The sequence below is a fragment of the Scleropages formosus genome, chromosome 3, assembly GCF_900964775.1.
Source record: "Scleropages formosus chromosome 3, fSclFor1.1, whole genome shotgun sequence".
NCBI classification, from domain to species: Eukaryota; Metazoa; Chordata; class Actinopteri; order Osteoglossiformes; family Osteoglossidae; genus Scleropages; species Scleropages formosus.
Genome location: NC_041808.1, coordinates 10,794,433 through 10,811,150, shown reverse-complemented (window position 1 = coordinate 10,811,150; position 16,718 = coordinate 10,794,433). Strand labels below are relative to the sequence as shown.

The window sequence follows — 16,718 nt, the reverse complement described above, 5'->3', positions numbered from 1 at the left end:
TCAGGGAGTCCGCTCTCGTACAAATAATGAGCAGGGGAATATAAAAACCCAGCAATGCAAAACAACCGTTCTATGACTGGAAAACAGCATGCCACACTTTACGTGACTAAACAGTACCGAAGAGTTTGGTCATAGATTAATGTTACAAATAAATCTTTACTGCAACCTAGAATTTATTTGACCTACATCTATTTGATTCCCTCCTTCTGTAAAATTATCTTTTCATTTTGAATCTTAACCTGTTGTTCGACTCCGTTTTGGCTACAATGGGTGGGTGGGTTCAGAGTTTTTTTGCCTAGTAATTCAGTTGTGACCTTGTTTTTCTACTTATTTCACTGGCTGGTTAATTTATTTTTCTGTTTATTTATATGTTTGCTTTCATATATAGGTAGATATTTTATTGGTCCTGGGGGAAATTCACACACACACACACACACACACACACACACACACACACATACATTGTCTGAAACCACTTGTCCCAAGCGGGGTTGCGGAGAGGGGATGCACCCAGGATGGGACGCCAGTCCATCACAAGGCACCCCAAGTGGGACTCGAACCCCAGACCCACCAGAGGGCAGAACTGGGGAAAATTCAATATAAAATATATCTTGTATGTATGAATGTTGTGTACTTTGCTGCTGGAACCAAAGTGAGTTTCATTCTATGATTAATAAAGTTTTATTTGCTTTTTCATTCATTCATTCATTCATTCATTCATTTTTTCAAGGGTAGGAATTCTTTACATATTGCCTATTTCTGTAAGATTATCCTTGTGTTATCACTGGTAGAAGTCCGAAATTGTAAAATTATATAAACACTAAATAATACCACTGTAGTACCACCGATAGTTAATGCGAAGTACTATTAAACCACTGCTAGTTCAAATGTTTTTAGTGTGTAGTGAACACAACTGATTCATGTTTGAAATGGGGACAGAAGGAAAAGGAACACTGACTTGCACATGATAAAATCACTTGGTGTGGAAAAGCAATGACTAAACGCACAAGGCAGATCCCAAGGAGCCACCTGGAGACAACCTGTCCCTCTGGCACTGGTGGAAAAGGAGAAAAACATGCTGATTGTCAGGCGACAAGTGGAGCCCAGTAGTGAACGGTGATGGTTTGAGGTTCTCGATTTGTGCCAAAATTGGGCTTCACATCGCTGATATATCTGTTTGGAACGCTAAATTAATTTGGGCCTTTTTTACAACATGACCACATAGCTTTAGCAACTCAGGACATAAAATCAGTTTAAGGTAGAAAAATAAGAAATATGGGTTTAAAGCCACAGGTGAATTATAGTTCTGTGCTGAAAACTGAATTACTGTATACCCTTGAAGGACCTCAGTGTAAATCCCGCTCAGATCACCTTTGATACATAATTGTAAATGAAAAGATGTAAATGTACATAATCATTTTCTTCTCAAACTATAATTTCAGACTTGCTAAAAGCAGTGATTATTTTATTATTCTGATTTTTTTTTCAAAAAAATATCTGAATGCTAAATTTATACTAAGCTTTTTGAACATACAATCTGCTATAAATGAGGATTAATTTAACATTGGCCTATTGTTCTTTTGTTATATACAACTTAATAATTGCATAATTGTCCATAATCATATGTCATTCTTGGGTAAAATTAGTTTGATAATTAAGACAGAAAAGCTAGGAAGAGATTAAACATTTTGTGAAATGTCGTGGAGTTCACTGTTCTGTTTTCTAACCTCACACAGTTCAAACGACATTGTAACTTTATATCGCGATCTGTGTCTTATCACGTTATACTCTGTACGTCTTAACTTTGCACAGAGAGTCCATTTATAAAGGTGGACACTCTTGCATGTAAAACCCTCTGTTTTTCCCGTTCCCAGCAGCTCGGACCCGCAGTCTGCTGCTGCTCCTTGCACTCCCACACCAGCTGATCGAGGCGCCTTCGGACCGCCGCCCTCGACAAGGCCACGCTGGTCCGCGCGCTGTCCTTGGTGCTGCAACCGCGAGGGGGCGCCATTCCCCGCGTGGCGGAACTGCCTTCGCCCTCGCGCGTGTGACGGCGCTTCGCTCTTTCCGCCGCCCGCGTGGAGCTCGTTTCCACGGGTGGCGTGTGACTTTCGCGTTTGTCTGCGGAGCGTCGCAACGCCCTTCCCTCACTTTGGGCCACGCGGAGCTTCTGGCCGGGAGCCGAGACTGAAGAGCAACTTGTGAACTTCGTGGGTGGTCCTGCTTTAACCGCACGCGGCGCCGGCAAGTGCGGTCGTCTTGGAGTCTGGTGCTGATGCTGAGGCTGAGGCTGAGGCGGCCCAAAGGGTGAGCCTTCGAACCCAGATCTTCCACACTTCCCGACAGAGCTCTCCGCGGGGGGCCTTGGTGAAGGGGAGGGGGGAGTCCGGCTTGGCCTTTGCTCCGATCCTCTGATGGAAGCGCCTTCTCCACCTTCTCCACCTTCTCCACCACAGACCCCTTCCGCGCTCCGATCAGCAGAGCCGCCCGCCAGGGACGCACGTGATCTTCCCAAGGCCAAGCATGTCAGGGAGCTCGAGGAGAGCCGCTCGTCACCCCGTGCGCCGCGCGCCTCCCCTCGCCGCGCGCCCGTCACCTCCCGCCCTCCCTCTGACCTCAGGCGTCCCGGATGGGCCACGTGCACGGCGAGCGGTCCGCCCCGTCCTCGCGCGAGTAGCACCGGCGGCTCCGCCGCTTCCTGACACCTGCGGCGGACACATGATGATGATTTCGAGTCGCGATCGTTCCGCTCGCTCGGACGGTGACGCTCGGATTCGGAAGCGTCACCCGCTGCCAGATGTGCGCGCGCGGAGCAGTACCCGCTCGTTCTTCCTATCTCCTTGAGGATCCTTCTAACATCCAGGATCTCCCTGTTTATTGCGAACAAGGAGCGGCGTCGCTCTCTCTCGATGTTCTCCTGCTCGGCGGCGCGCAGCTTCAGTTCGCCGAGGTTCCTGCGATGCGCCGAGAGAAGCGCCTCTACGCCCGGCGCCCGGAGATCAGCGCGCTGTGCCGCTTCGCTTCCCTTCCGCCTCTGCATTTCCACTGACAGCTTTTTCTGCGCTTCAGCTCTCTCTCCCTCTCTCTCTCTCTGTGTGTGTGTGTGTGTGTGTGTCACACCCCAGAAACACATGGGAGGAGTTACGAGTCTCCCTGAAAGTCACCGCCCCCCCCCCACCAGCTGTCTGCCTCACGCAACTTCAGTTCACTTCCCTACTGATCCATTTCCCAGCTTCATCCTGAATGAAATTATGGCAGGGATTCCTTTCCTTACCTCATATATTTACCATTATCAGCTGGTGCAATGTGCAAGGACTGCTCCTGCTACGAATCTGTGGAAATAAGAAAAATGTTCAGGGTTATTTAAGTGATTTTTGAATGGTTGTCTTATGCGCACCGAAAGCGACCCGCGTTTCCCTCCCCCGCCGGTAGGGGGCAGCAAAGCGCACACGAACAGAACAGGAGCGTTTGACCGCGGTCATATAAAAAAATTGGGCTAAATGGCAAAGCTAATATTACCCCTGAGCAAATCGTTAGAGTTGATGTAAAAGAAAGGTTCCCGGCAGCCTGTAAGGTGTAAGTTGCTTAATTGCCATCGGTCAGTTCTTGATTGAAGCGGGAATTTGTTATAGGCTGCGGCGGGCCTGTCTCGGGTTTTTCGTGCGGGAGAAAAAAGGTTCTAGACAAGAACAATGTGACATGAGCTGCTGTTCCAGTGTGTGTTTCGGTAAAATCTCCTAAAGAACGGGATACCTTCCCTTCGGTCACCACAACCCCTTCCAAAAACTAGTTAACTGGAACAATATGTTAACACTCTACGGCATATAAAGACTAAGAAAGCAGGACACACAGTTGAGTTATCTGAATGGTATAATTTGTGTGAAATAGGCTTTGAAACCCTGACAAAAGAATGTAATTTAAATTCTAAATACATTTGTTTACAATGTTATTCATTGTTGTTCTGATTTTCTGTGGTTGTTTGTTTTGGTGGTGAAATAAAAGGATATTTGCATTGCATTTATTTATTTAGCAGACGCTTTCCTCCATAGCGACTCCAGTGAAGTCTATGTAGCGTTATCAGCCCACACACCTTATTCACCGCGGTGACTTACACTGCTAGATACACTACTTACAACGGGTCACTCATCCATACATCGGTGTAACACACTCTCTGTGACACTCACAAATTATGGGTGAACCTGAACAGCATGTCTTTGGACTGTGGGAGGAAACCAGAGCACCCAGAGGAAACCCACACAAACACGGCGGAGAACATGTAAACTCCACACAGACTAAGTGGGGATCGAACCCATGTCCTTTTGCACAACCCAGGCGCTGTGAGACAGCAGTGCTGCTCCGTTGCTCTACAATAAGGAACGTGGCATGTTTGTGGGATGAATCAGCCAATAACTGGCAGGAGTATGTGAACTAAATTCATTTTAATTTTAGTTTATTCTATATTGGTATTCCTCTTCACAGGGTAAATGTAACATATTAAATATATATTAAAGTGTTCTAAAGTTTTTTTCATTTATTATAGCTTTATCCAGGAATTGTACAGAACCTAATGTGTGAATGAAAGGAGGGAGTTCTGTATTATTAAGCTTTCACTGACTGAAGTTCAGTGATAAAAGTGAGTTTGGAGTTATGAACAATTAAAGTTACAAACAGTTGTGTTTGCAAGTTGAGGAGCTGGATATTTTCACTTGGGTTACATTCAAACGGTGATGTGTAGCGCAAACAAAAACATCTGAGCACAATTAGATGAAATCTCTTATTTACACACGAAGGATGCCTGAAATAATTAAAAAGAGGATAGGTTTGAGATTTCAAAAATTGTCTCGTGACACTATTTCATCAAGGAGGTATTACAGGTTCCCACATGATGGCAGTAAAATACTGGGTCATTTTCTCATCCTCTGCTACAAATAGGAGGACGGAGCCTCATCTTACTTATGGATCGCTCTCTTACTTTATCTGCTCTAATTTTGGGTGTGAAAAAAATAATAATGATAATAGTAATAAATATGAAGAAGAACGCTTTTCGTGGCCAAGGGGATCAGTTGCTTTACGTTGCCTGGAGCTCTTTCAGATGTTTCATTAAAACGCAAGATCTGAACAAACTACAGGACTGAGCAATAAAACGGGCTTCGGGATGTGTTTCAAAAGCACAGGCAGACATAGCAGCATGGAGATGTGCAAAGGGTTCCAGGGGAGCAGCGGAGCAGCGGAGCAGAAAGGATGATCCCCATGGTCCCGAGGCTCCGAGAACAGAGATGAGCTCAGCGATGTGGGAAGCAAGGAATTGCGATGTTTGTTCAGCATGTTGCAGAGTTGCCAGTGAAGGTGGGCAAAGGCAGGGAGATGCATGATGACCTTCAGTGTCTTGTTCAGAAGCTACAGCACTACTGTTTTTACCTGGTCGAGTTTTTTCAGTGCGTTTTTAGGCTAGACAACAGTGCCTTAGTTGCCAGAAACAAAAAAAAAAAGACATCAGTTCAAAATCCAGTTTAATTTATGAACTTCAATGTCTGAAAGTGTTTTGTAAGCTGATGCAAGATGACTTCCACACTGTCTGACGGGGCAGTAGGCGGCACAGTGCCATCTTACACTCGAAGGACCCCCTCCTCCTGCGGATCCCACCTCCTGCTGCAGGACCCCTGTGTAAGATATTTACCCCGAGCTGCTCCGGTAAAAATTACCCAGCTGTATAAACAGGCAAATCATTGGTGGCTGTTTTGGCGAAAAACATCAGCTAAACAACCGTAAATGTCTAATGTGCGAGTCAAAGGCAGTGGAAGAATAAAATTTTACAGCAGTAATTTTGACAGCAGAGGACAGGGAATAATAATAATAATAATAATAATAATAATAATAATAATAATAATGCATGCATTTCAGTTACAAGAGAAAGAAAAGACTTCAGACTTGCCTTTTCCCAGGACTGCCTACCTTGAGGCAATTTGAAATAAGGCGCAACTCAGTTGTCAGATATGATATCTATTCATGACTTCCATCGTTACTAATAAAACAAATGTATAACCCATAACGAGAGGTCCTGTGTGTAAATAAACCGTGTGGCACGACATCAGCGCAGGCATCCGACATTACTGAAAGCGTCTAATAGCGGCTTATTAATTTATACCCTCCGGAAAGCCCAAAATGCATCGCTTTGAAGTAGCACGGTAGGCGGCTATTTTTATTATCCTACTGCAGAACTCCCCGAATACCGGAGAAAGGGAGCCACAGACCTGAGACCTGGGCTGCTTGATTGAAATGATAAAAACCGTGGACCTGCCAATTTGTCAGGGCAGGCCTTACAGAGCCCTGCGCCCGGTGATCCCTGCTGCCGAAGACGGAACACTTGGTCAAACAGGGAAAATGTGAAGCAAAGCAAACATATCCATTTTCTAAGGGCCACGTACTTAAATATCGCGCACCGCGTATTTAAATCGATCCACGTTAACGGCACGATCCCGTACTCGCAATACGTCGCCGGCACATTAGCCGGCTCTGAAATAATTTAAAACGTTACTTTACGATTCACTTCCCCAGAATTGGTTCCGCTGAGATATAAAAATCTGTACGTGAAAAAAAAAAAAAAAAAAACGGTATCACATCGCGTTCGGCTTTAGGATAAACAGGCGAGTTTGCTGTAAGCGGCATTAGAAATGAGTCCGGCTGGAGTTGGGCCGTTTTTCTTCTACGGATACGAATGATTCAAAAGTCACGGTAAAAAAGCGTTCGCCATCAGCCAACGAGAATAATGAGGCTGTGGAGAAAGCGGAGGGAAGTCAGGGAGCTCCAGGGGGGCCTCGCTCCGTACATATTTATCTCCGGCGGAGCCGCTGCTGCTGCTGCTGCTACTGCTGCTTCTCCGGGAGAAAAGCGCTCCTGACACTCCTGACATTTGCCGCGTCCCCGATTCTGCAGCAAAGGATCCTCCGAATGCCCTCCTAATAATGCAGGGTGGAGCACCGTGGTATTTTCACACATCTACTGCGGTACGCACGCGGTACGCTACCTCGAAGGCCAGCGACTTCACTTAAAAGGACATATTCTCTTAGTGTAAAAAAATGAATATTCGTTTTCACAAATCGTTACGTGTAACGCTCTCGTCTGTTTGACAAGCAGCCTCGAGTAATGCTGAGTACTCCGGTACATGCGGTAGAGTAGGGTACGGCCTGGGTACAGCGGTAACAATAAATACCAACAAGAAAGGGCTGAGCAGCAGGCAATTCTGGGAATAAACTTTTAATGTTTAATACTTCCGTTGTTACAACCAAAGCTCTCCTTTGAATCTGAGTACAGAGGAAACTGTGATTTATTTACACCTTTTTAACTTTTGCTTTACTGCTGCCGTGCTGCTCTGGCTTTGTAGTAAAATTCATAATTGGTTCTCACACACCACCGTGTGATTTGTGGACATCCTAACCTTTTCCTCCCATGCCGCTACGTGATTTTTTTTTCGGTTCTCGCAACTGGTTCCGCGGGCCCGTCGTGTGACTTACAATGTCTCGTAAACCGTCGCGACGTATGTATTTTAAGAGCATAACGGCTACGTACGAAAATTGCGCACCCGCACCGAGGGGGGCTCCTTTCCAAATGCCGAAGCTCCGCTGCCGCATCTGGGGGGAGCGCCTTTGTCTTCGCTGACCCGGGCTGCTCGAAAGGCGCGGGCAACCTTCAATAATAAAGGAAGGTTCAACAATAAAAAGGATAAAGTCGCCAGGTAAACAACGAAATAATAATAAAAATGATTGACAGAACACTCGAATTCCCATCGTGACGGGGTTTATGAAGTTCCGCTGCTCGGCCACGAGCAGGAGATTGCAAGAAAGCCTTTATCTGGGAGTCACAGACAGAAAGGTTAGGTGTCTGTTTTAATTTTGAACTTCGTGGATAGAAAAGTATCAAATATACAGAGAGCAGCAACGTCCCCCAGAGGGCCCGGCGGGTAGGGCTCTCCTCGGATGTCGCCGATCCGTCGCCAACGGAAAGCAGAAAGGAGCGTCCGGGGGGGGACGCGGGTCAGGCCGGAGCGAAGCCGAGCGACGAGGGGCCTGGGAGATGGAGACGTGACCGAACCGCAGTTTCAGAGTTTCGGAACATCAGAGGTCCGTCTACGTCCAGGCGTTGTTCTCATCCGTCAGAGCGGCCGCCGGGGTCCTGCTTCGCCGAGATGCTCCTGTGGATCTCTGCCACGCCTGGGCATCGAGGCTCCTTCTGCGACTCGCGTTTCGAAAGGGACGGCGGAGATCCTGAGAGCGGCTAATGACCCAGCGATCGTCACCGATCCTTCGGTGCCGACTTACGCAATCCCTTGCACCTGCGACTTTCATCTCTGAGTAGAGTCCGTCTCCAAGTGTCCCACCGCGCGGAGGCATCCGAACGTCTTCATTTGCAACCGCTTCCTCCCTTCACCCGACGCAAGGCCGCCGTGAGACGACAAAGTTTTCCGGGGCCGTAACAGCCGGAGGAATAAAATGAATATTAAGCAGCGCTCATCAGAGTTCGGGCCTGGTCAGACCCCAGAGTCAGGTTGCGGAAGGTCGGTCGCTCGGCTGACGCGAAATAACCTTGCACGTGCAGCGGTGTGAAAATACGGACAGAGGCTATATGAATTTTTATGAAACGCTGGACTTAAATCATACATTCTGTGTTTCTCCTAACTTTGCTTCCAGCGCACCGTAGCTTCTGAAGGGTGGAACGCTTAACATTCAGAAGAGAACTCGGAAGAATTTAAAGGTCAATGTCTGATTACCAGGTCAGGCTGGCTTGGACATGATTACAAGGATGGGTTAGGGGCCCGGCGCCTCGCCCACGTTTCCTCTTGAAACAAGCCTGTGCCACAGAGGTTCCTCAAGGTTCTGACAGTGCGCTGTTTTCCCCTTCCTCCGCGACGTGCCGACCTCTTCTTATCTAAAAATGTACCACGCGTACGTGACGCGTGTTAGAATGCCGCTACGTTCGCCGTGCGAACCCGGATTGTGTTTTATTTCGCTCTGAGTACATTAGGCGTTGCCACGGGACTTCGCTATGAATACGAGCAACCGCTGTGATTTATCATAATAATTGCAGTGGATTTATAGGAAGCAGCGCAATGCGACTGCCCCTCCGGCACTCTCGGAATTATAAGGTTACCGTTAAACCCCACGAATACGTAACTGCTTCAAAATAACCCGGATATGTATTTTTAGCCAAGCGGGGTCCGTTCAGGCCAGGTTAAGTAACGTTTTAATAAACCGAAGCCATGCTTCGAAATCCTAGCTCACAAAAATGGCCATATTTATTACGTTGGCTAGGTTACAATAACCTAAAGTCACATTATTTAAAGTATCCTTTGAAATATTATTGACATTATTGTTTAATATTAACAGGAACAGTGGATATTTATTTCTGATTGCTCATAGCTTACCTGGAAGAGACACCCCTACTATTCCGTCTTGTTTTTCAAATGAACATGTAGACGCCGGCTGATAAATGAAGGAAACGCAGCACAGGCAAAGGCATTATGCCCGTGTATTTATCTTCTATCCTGGTGTGCTCAGACAGTGAGGCAATAATTGCGTCTTCCAAACTGCAAAACCTCTAAATAGACTTCACCAATTAAGATAAAAGAACAAATCTTAATAATTCTGCCAAATTTTAGGCACTGTTTCAAGACTCTTGACCTGTGTAAAGTGCTGGACCTGCCAAGTACAACCGCATGCATGCGATGTGTTTAATGTATGATGTATTATCGTGTAGGGGTGGCACAATGGGAAGCGCTGGTGCTCGACAGCTCCTGGGCAGGGTATTCGGACACGGGTTTGAATCCGGCTTAGACCGCAGAGAATTAGCATGTTCTCCCGCCTTAGTTTGATTTCTGCCGGGTGCTCCTGTTTCCTCTCGCAGTCCAAACATGTGTTTTTAGGTTGAGCAGTGACTCTAAATTATCCTTAGTCTGTTAATATGCCAGAGAATGAGTGTGTGTGCGTTCTGATCAAGGCTTCAGACCAGGAGATGATGAATAAATGAATGAATGAATGAATGAATGAATGAACGAACGAACGAACGAACGAACGAACGAACGAACGAATTTGATTATTTTGTCAAGATGTGAGGAGGAACGTAGAGCCCAGGATGAGCTCTTTGTTATTGGTGCACTTCCTGTGCCTGAACCTTCTTAACCTGTAGATTGGTTTAGAGCTAAGTGTCTGGCAAACGAAAGGCAAACGCAGATGTGTAACACTGGAGACTGCACACCTGTAAAGAATGGTAGTACTGCCAAACCTGTGCTGGAACCTTATGCCCACTGGTTTCGCTGCAGAAGAAGACGTGGATATGCTGAACAGAGCACTACAGATGTTGCGCATTCTCCGGCGCTAAATAGTCCTTTCTTCTCTCCTTCGCTGTGCTTGTGTACCCTTCAAAGCCGTGAACATCTGTGTTTTGATGGACTGTGGCTTTTCATTACGCCGCAACCATCTATATGAGAAACATCAATCTGCTCATGGGGCTTTGATGTCACCATAACTGTAACATGAGGCGTGAAAATCCACCTGGTGCGTTTCATTTTTTTCGGGGTGATACCATCACGATGAACTCTAAGGGTACGCGGTATTACGGTGGACGAAAGCCCCTGTCCCCCTCGCTCTTTTTAAATAACAATCCAGAAGTGCTCTTTCAGCTTTGCACAGACCATTGAACATTTAAGATGTTCAATGTACTATGTTGCTTTTTAAATTCAGTTCTAAAGGAAAGGAAAAATTCACTGATGGAACAAGCCAATGGATATCTTTTGCAATTAAAAAAGAAAAATAAATAAATATATATACATGCATATATACACATATAAATACATATGCGTGTATATGTTTGTGTAATGTATACATATATATGCTGTATACATATGTACTATCTATCTATATATATGTGTATATATATTTATAGGGGGCTAAATCCTGTCTGTAACTGTCATGATATCTGCAACCCAGTGAATTCATAAAGGACGTATCAATGTGGGCAGCATGTGTGAAGCTCCACTGTGTCGTGATGAACACGGCTCTGCTGTGCGGTCCAAGGTCGATTAGTCCCAGAGGGCTTTGTATACACACATGCATTTTAATTGCACGCTACTTTCCTCAGTCAGCTGTCCTTTACGGTCATAACGGTCAGCGCTGTGGCAGAATGGGCAGCTCCGCAACCTCAGAGTCATAGCGCACCTAGAAGCTGCCCTCTTCTTTTTCCGAAAACATTCTCAACGTGTGTAATTTTATGTAATTTTATACTGCTTAATGTAGAAGTGTCAGTCAAAAAGTATCCATAGCATAAAAAATGTTATTTAGGATATTTTTGACTAATCCATGTATATTGTCTTGCTCTGCTGATGTTTTTAATATTTCATCCATTTATATGTGTCTTTCGTAAGTGCACAACACTAGTGGCATTCTGGAAATACGAACGTTCAGCTTACAAGTCCAAGGCCTTAACAAATACTATTCCATCTATTCACCTGTTACCAATAATTCAATTCAATTAATTTTTATAGAGGCCTCTTCTCACACAGCGACACAGAGCGCTGAAGAAAGGATCAGAGGCATAATACAAATAAAAGGTTGGCTATACATTAAATTACTACAGTAACTATGCAATTATTGCAGCTGTAACTAAGCCTACTGGCCACGGAGGAAAGGACCAAAAAACACTGAACTGAAACACAAGGGAGAAAAAAACCTCTGAGGGTCCAAGTGTCAGTGGCTGCCCGCTCCTCCTGTGCGTCCTAGATTCAAAAAGACTTTTAAGTATATTTACAGCTATTTATAACATTGTCGCTAATTGCTAAATGGTAACAATAACCACTGCGTAGTGCAGCATCACAGTGGTCTGAACCCTATACCAGAAACACAGGATGTGAGGCAGGCTATACTCTGGACAGGACACAAGTCCATCGCAAGACAGCTGTGTATGCTCTTTCACCCACATGTTTACACACTACAGGCAATTTGGAGTCCTCAGTTAACCTGAACTGCTCTTGGTCTGTGGAAGGAAACCAGAGCACCTGGAGGAAACCCACAAAGGACAAGAAAAACAAGCAAATTTCACACAGACTGAGCTGGATTCAAACCCACATCTGAAGCCCCAGCCCAGGGACATGAGGCACCGGTGCTAATACTATTCCATTTCCCAAATCAGTAAATAACAACACAAGCAGCCATCAAATATATTTTTTTCACAAAGCAACAAGTCCAGTTAGTAAATGAAACGAAAATCTAAAGAGTCAAAAACAAAGCAAAAATTTAAAGCGAAATATTGGATCCCTGTGTCAACTACGCTTATTCTCGAGGGGAAACAGTCCAGTGAGTACAGTATTGGTTTAATGCCGCATGACGAAGATTTTACATAAGCCCTACACCCTCTCACTCTCGATCACCATCCAATTAAGCTAAAACGGCTCTTCACCCCGACTGCATGCAGGATTCTGACTTAAAAACACTGCTCCTACCGTAATACTTACAAAACCCTGCTGTAAGACAACTATTTTTCAGTGTAGACAAAAAGTCAGTCCAAACATACCCACGGGCTTATTTCTTACTTTTCACAGGATCTAAAGCTCAACTGACAATCTGATTACTTATGCAAATTGTATTTACATACCGTGTCAACATATCAGTAGTAATTCCTCTTGTAACGTTTATGGTAAAGTTATGAGCCTACTGTCTCACTGTTACCAGAGAATCATTTTACACTGCACTGATCTGCCAGCTTTAAATGAATATGCATCAGCAGTGTATACTGTAAGCTACTTACCTATATAAAACGAAGAAATTTAATGGACATTAAGACACCATACTTTGTGTAAAATGTAAATATTTACATGTGTCTTCCTCAAATATGAACTGGCAATACACACAAACTGGACTCAGTTCTCGCGCAGTGAATGCAAATTAATTTCAAGCTTATATTTCTAAATATAATCATTCCATTTAAATGTCATCTTTAAAAGTTTCCATAGGTGTGGGAAAAAAAATTGAAATTTGAACTAATTATATTTAATAAGCATGTATTGGTGTGTTTACCATGTGTTTGCAACTTAATTATAGTCATCATGTTTAGGTATTCATATTATGAGGGTTTTTTTTAATATGTTTAAAATACATTTTTTAAATGAAATCTTTTTTAGCTCTTGGCAGTCTGCAAAGCAACACTAGTATTTGATACAATCAAAACCTCCGTTATTCCCAAGAAGGTGTTAAAGACTTAAGTATAGACAGTGTCACATTAATGGATTTAGCATGAGTTGAGCATGACTGAGTCTGGAGCTGTTTAATTCAGCTGCTCATTACATGTAGAGCGCAGGCAGGGCAAACAAGCAGCAGGCTTTAAGTGTGCTGCAAAAAGCAGAAGGTCAAGACATTTGTTTAAATGAACTCATCAAGCTAGCAATCCAGCACGGCAGGATCCTGGAGTCTGTGACAGCACAGGCCCCACTGTTCCTGGAAAAAAAGCAATTTATACAATTTCCATTTATCCGAACCAACAGTCTCAGTATGTTCTTGGGGAGCTGAAAATTATGAAAGATAATTATGACACAGGTGGAAAGAGTGAAAAAGGAAGCAAAACTTTAAGGTGCTTTTGATCAGTAAGGCAAGTTACTTATTTTCGTTTCATTTGATTTAAGGAAACAATTAATTGCAAATTTATCTTGAACTGACTGCTTTTCATAAAGGTTGTTTTTCATAACTCCAACCAAGTGTATCATAGCCTCTTGCATTTATTTATTTAGCAGACACTTTTCTCCAACGTAACTTCCAATGAACTCTATGTAGTGTTATCAGCCCACGCACCTTATTCAGCACAGTGACTTACACTGCTAGATACATTACGTACACTGGGTCACTCATCCATACATCAGTGGAACACACTTTCTCTGTTACTCACACACTATGGGGGAACTTCAACAGCACATCTTTGGACAGTGGGAGGAAACCCACACAGACACAGGGAGAACATGCAAACTCCACACAGACTGAGTGGGGAATCAAACCCATGTCCTCTCACACCACCCAGCTGCTGTGAGACAGCAGCGCTACTCACTGTGCCACCATGCTGCCCTCTTGAGAGCCTCCATCATTCCTGTCTATTGTAGAACACACAAATTATGTGTATCTCCTGTACTGTACATGTTACAATGCTGATTCCTAATGCAGCTTATAGAGGAAATTCTATGCTTTCAAATGATGCCATGTGTTTGGGGGCGGGGCTTGTAATAATAAGTTGCTATCCAAATAAATTCATATTTTGATGTTCCTGTTTGCTCCCTGTGTTCCACAAGCAGTCCTGTGAAACGCACTTGAGATCTAACTGGGCAGTGCAAAACTGTCTTTCAGCCACTGACTCATAAGTAGACCCTGCACGTCACCGGAATGTGGTGGCAATATGACAGCACAGAAATCAACGTGAAGAGCAGAAGCCACAGCCACTCTTCCTTTGGATGTGATTGACATTGCGCTGCTTCTTATGTGATCTTATTGCCAAGTCATCCGCCAGACTTCCTTGCTGTACACCAGCTGAACTCAATTACTGTATCTGTCTAGCTGCAGGGAGAGTTTGTGCTGAAGCGCAGAAAATAGGACAAACCTTTGATTAACACAGCCGGAAAACAAGCCGTCTTGCCAAGCATTTGCATGAGCTGCTGAACCATTTCATTTTGGGAATCACAGGAGGCACAAAGTTAAATATAAAATATACAAATTAACTGCATTTGTGTCTTCAAGCATGCTGGGTGGTACTGACACAGACATGAGGCTCATGATATCATGTCATTTGATACTAACATGCTCCTTACGATGAGTAAAAAGGGCTAAATAACAATGCAGATATAGTGACGAGCAAAACGTGAATGACTGATGCTGTTGCTGATAAATCTTTTCAAAATTATAGAAAAAACTCTGGGTGCTGTGGCTGAAACTGGAACCTTCCATGCTCTGGTCAAATGTTTTTATTGAATTATGAAGTAAGTCAAAGTCAAAGTGGCTTTATTGCCATTTCAACCATATACAGCTGGTACAGTACATACACACACAGACACACACACAGACACAAAGAGCTTGTCCTAAGCGGGGTCGCAGCCAAACCCGGTAACACAGGGCGCAAGGCTGGAGGGGAGGGAACACACCCAGGATGGGACGTCAGTCCGCCACAAGGCACCCCAAGCAGGACTCGAACCCCAGACCCACCAGAGAGCAGGATCCGGCCAAGCTGCACCACCGCACCTCCCTTATGTACAGTATATGGTGAAACAAAACAACGTTCCTCCAGGACCATGGCGCTACATAAAAAACAACACAAAGATACCTACACAAAACAAAAAACAATAAACACAGTAAAAAAAACTAAGATATTACAATATAATAATAAATACTATATATTAGATTACATACTAATTAGCAGCAAAAAATACAGTTGGTAAAGTATAAACACAATTCACTGGTGTCCAGTTATTATGTAAGTTTTATACAGCATTTTAATCTAAACCTTGAGTAAATTTGAACTGAAGGTCTAGTGAGTGCATTTAAAATTATATCTTGTCATGTTGTATTATCAAATGCAGTAGTTCCCACTCACGTTGCGTAACAGTTTGTCCCGGTCAGGGTCGCGGCAGTCCGGAGCCTATCCTCAAATCATTGGGCGCGAGGCTGGAGGGGTACACTTCCGAAAAAAAAAAAAGTTTTATTACTGTTACATTTCTGTCCTCATGTCATCATTTTCTATAAATAGGACACTCCTTCTTACCCGTGCTTTGAAACCATTACCAAGCATCTCACTAGATCAACACTTCCACAACAATGTTGATTTTAAGTGATCTAACATTGTCACAGGTTCACTTTGATCTCCACTGTTTAGAATGGATGACAGCCATGCAATTGATACAGTGATGCATGTTATATGATAGATATTAAGCATGAGGATAAACAGAGAAAGTAAACAGTTACCCGTCACAGCTACCTCCATGTACATAAAGCCATCCTTAAGTCCTTATGGCTTCTGAGGCTTATCTTCATTTAGCACACCGATTGCACCATGTTTGGCTGCAACAGAGGACAGATTATAGATGCCTGCTAGACTTGGTGTTGTCCCACATGCTGTGTGTAAAACAGGAAAGCATGTCTCTGTTTTTCACATGAATGCGGCCCTCTCCTATGACCACTGTCCACTGAGACTGGATAAGCCATTCCTTGCAGGATTTCCAGACAGGAGTTCAATCCCCACACAAAAGCACAGGAAGAGCTCTTTTTTTAAAAAAAAAATTTCTACATTGCTCATTTTCTGTAAATCACTGGAAAAGCAGTAACTGGAATCTGAAAGGATATGCGGAGACCGGAAAGCAGGGCATCCATGTAATGTACAGTACAGCCAGTGGTGGACACTCTTTCGCTGCTCCGTTGCTCCTTGATGGAAAAACATCACACACACACACACACACACAGAGTTTCTGAACCGCTCGTCCCATACGGGGTCGCGGGGAACCAGAGCCTAACCCGGCAACTCAGGGTGTAAGGCCGGAGGGGGAGGGGACACACCCAGGATGGGATGCCAGTCCATTACAAGGCACCTCAAGTGGGACTTGAACCCCAGACCCACCGGAGACCAGGACCTAGTCAAACCTGCTGCGCCACCGCGCCCCCCTTGAAAAATGTGCTTTTCTTAAAAAAAAAAAAAAAAATTCTCTTTTA

The 16,718-nt window shown here is 44.4% G+C and overlaps 1 long non-coding RNA gene across 1 annotated transcript; it reads right to left on the bottom strand.

Moving 5' to 3' along the window:
- Window positions 1–15,305: 15,305 nt before the first annotated feature.
- On the bottom strand, window positions 15,306–16,324 carry LOC108923795 (uncharacterized). Its single transcript, XR_001965248.1, has 3 exons — window positions 15,978–16,324; window positions 15,610–15,693; window positions 15,306–15,339 (listed from the first exon to the last, which is right to left on the bottom strand). It is a non-coding gene; the product is annotated as an uncharacterized LOC108923795 (long non-coding RNA).
- Between the last annotated feature and the right edge of the window lie 394 nt (window positions 16,325–16,718).